Source organism: Cavia porcellus, unplaced genomic scaffold (genome assembly GCF_034190915.1).
Source record: "Cavia porcellus strain 051 isolate PalLab524CR breed Dunkin Hartley unplaced genomic scaffold, mCavPor4.1 scaffold_21, whole genome shotgun sequence".
Classification (NCBI taxonomy): domain Eukaryota; kingdom Metazoa; phylum Chordata; class Mammalia; order Rodentia; family Caviidae; genus Cavia; species Cavia porcellus.
The window spans coordinates 58,066,537-58,069,515 of NW_026947504.1; the positions used below are offsets into that span (position 1 = coordinate 58,066,537).

At 42.8% G+C, this 2,979-nt stretch overlaps 1 non-coding gene across 1 annotated transcript; it reads left to right on the forward strand.

Moving 5' to 3' along the window:
• The first annotated feature begins 1,898 nt into the window (after nt 1-1,898).
• On the forward strand, nt 1,899-2,035 carry LOC111753717 (small nucleolar RNA SNORA2/SNORA34 family). Its single transcript, XR_002788511.1, has one exon. It is a non-coding gene; the product is annotated as a small nucleolar RNA SNORA2/SNORA34 family (small nucleolar RNA).
• Nucleotides 2,036-2,979: the final 944 nt, after the last annotated feature.

A 2,979-nucleotide genomic window follows, 5' to 3' on the forward strand; every position in this document is an offset into this window, starting at 1 on the left:
TTATATGTGTGGTCCTTAAGGATGGACTGCCTGGGGGTAGTGGGACCTTTAAGAGGTGGGGCCTGATGGGAGGTCTTTAGGTAATGTGCCCTCAAAAGGGATCACGGGATCTTTCTTCTCCCTCTTTGTCTTGTTCTCAGGACATGAGGCAAATGGTTTTGCTCTGTTGTATGCTCCAAGCATGATATGCTGCCTTATCCCAGGCGCCAAACCACCGAGACCAATCATTCATGAACTGCAACCTTCAAAAATCAGGCAAAATAACATCTTTCTTTTTATGAATTGATTATCTCAAGTATTTGTTATATTATAGAAAATTAACTAACATAGAATTTCATTGTTTAATGCATAGTTGGTACTCTGGAAACGTTTTACAATTGATTTGCTAAAGTATTTATGTATTTACTAACTGTTAGATGAAATGATAGGGGAGACCCACATTAGGTATTTTAATCTCCATTGTCCTATTGAATCTTCTCAAGGACTCTAGCACATGGGTATTATAATTTTTAAAGTATGGAACTAAACCACAAAGAACTTTCCTGATGTTGCTAAGCCAGGAAATTGCAGTTAGAATCAGTTTGAATCCTAACTTTTTTTTTTCTGTACAAGGATTGAACTCATGACCTTTGTACTTGCCAGGCAGGCACCTGTGCCATTGAGCTATATCCCTGGCTCTTGAGTCCTAATTTAATACTTCTTCCACAATGCCATATTTATAATAAGTAGAATGGTTAAGAAAGCCAGGAAGCAGGGATACTTCCTTTTCCAGTTTTGGTAGCCAGTTTAGGAATCAACACCTTCATAGGCCTGGAACCTACTGAAAATGACAATAGAGAACAACTGTGCCAACTGCTGGTGAGTTCCTATCAGCTGCCGGACCTGCAGATCCAGTCAGTGCTGGGACTCTGCCAGTCAAAGCTCTCTTCTTCATGCCTCTTATCACAGGGTCCTGATGGCCATGAGTGTCTAAGTGTCTCAGAAGCTGTTTTTTATTTTCTCTGGCTTGTGTTTCTTTTCACTTAATGGATTTATGTTCTTTGCCTGTCATACTCTAAGTGTTCCTCTGGACAGAGTTTGCTTCTGGCAGGAAGGACAAAGGAGAATATCTGGCTCAGGGGTTCAGACGGCAGCTCTGCAGCAAATGTGGACTGAGGTCCACTGAGCCCATAGTGACCGAGAAGTCTAGCTGCAAATCTTTATGTTTGTCACAGAGAAACACTAAATCTGTGCAGTGCGGCTGCAGTTACTCTGCAGTGTAGTTTAACTGACTTATCTTGTTAGGAATCTGCATATGCATATAGTGTTAAATCTTGCTGCCAGCTCAAGAGTGTTATGACTAAAGAAAAGACTTGGCTAACATACTCTAGTGGTTTTAGATACTTTTCCTTTGTTAGTCAATAAACCAGCTTTTGGGGGGGGGATGGGTTGTGAAAAAGTTCACCCATACATGGCAAAGTTTCTCAGTGTCAAATGTCTGTCACAAATTTTGCTTGTGGCCATCTCCAAAGCCTACAATTTAAAAAAACTCAGCAATTATCTCAACCAAAGTGCTATTGAGTGCACTTTCCAGTGGTTGGTCCTCAGGCTTCTTTCCCAACAATGTTTTCCTCATGCAAAAAGCCCAAAGGAGCTTGTGCGTGGCTCCTGAAGCTGAGAAGTCCACTCCATGGAAAATTTGCATGCTGTAATTGAGTTGCTGGGAATATCTAAGACACAATTCTTCAGGCTTGTGACGATCTCGATTCCCTCAAACTGACAGTGGAAACGGCAACCAACTCCTCTGTTATCTTATAACCTGCTTGTAAGATTGATCCTTCATAATTCAGTTCGAATTATCTGGGTTTTAGGAGGTTGTGGCTGGTCAACTTCAGCCTTCTCCTTAAAACTTCTACAGACTGGCCCTGAATCAAGGCCCGCAGCTTCCTGATGCTGTTGGTTTCAAGCAGGAGCCTAAAGAGATGTCTTTCTATGGTCTGTTGGCCTTTTCAGAACTTGGGCAGTGAAATGGTCAATTCATTAGAAAGAAACAGCTTGAAGCAACCCCTCCCCCACTGGTGAGCGGTTGTGAGTGTGGCAGGCTGTGGTGGCCCAGGACAGGAGCCACCAGTGTCCACTAGGACCCGTGCTAAGCTGGGACCTGGAACACCAAGAAACCAAGCAACCCTTCCCCCACACCCCACACCGTGAATGGCTGTGGGCATGGCAGGCTCTGGCAGCCCAGGACAGGAGCCACCGCTGTTTACTGGGACTTGCACCATGCCAGGACCTGGAGCACCAGGAAACCAAGCAATCCCTCCCCTCCATAGTGAGCAGCTGTGAGTGTGGCAGGCTCCAGTGGCCCAGGACAGGAGCCACCAGCATTTACTGCGACTTGGGCCATGCTAGGACCTGGAGCGCCAGGAAACCAAGCAGCCCCTCCCCGCTTGCCTGTTTTGTTTTGTTGAGCTTCAGTATACATAAAGGTATAGACAGCTATTTTAGGAGAATGGCAGACTCTATGACAGCCATTAGTGACTCCCTTATTGTCTGGTTTTGAAGACCTAAAACGCCTTCCTCATTCAGTTCAGATCAGTTTTAGACTATGTTGTTTTGTACGAATTCTCTGTATGCAAAGACATAGGCAACTGTTTGGAAGAAAACAAGACACAATATGATACACAGTGAAGATCTCAGGTCATCTAGCTTTGAAATTTTTATCTCTTACATTCCTGTTTTTATGTCCTATTTTGCTGTTTTGTTGTGTTTAATTTTATCCCCTTTAAAATAAAATTAAAAAAAGAAAAAAACTTCTACAGAATATTTCATTTTTACCATTCATTTGGATTTGGGACAAGCATTTCCAAATATTATGCAGTATTGAATTGTTTAGTGTGGAAATATCTTGTGACCCTAGTTCTATGGGGCTTTGGTTTAAATTGGAGAGAAAAAACTTTCTTGTGCTTCCTTAGATCTGTAGACACTGCTACTTTTGAATGA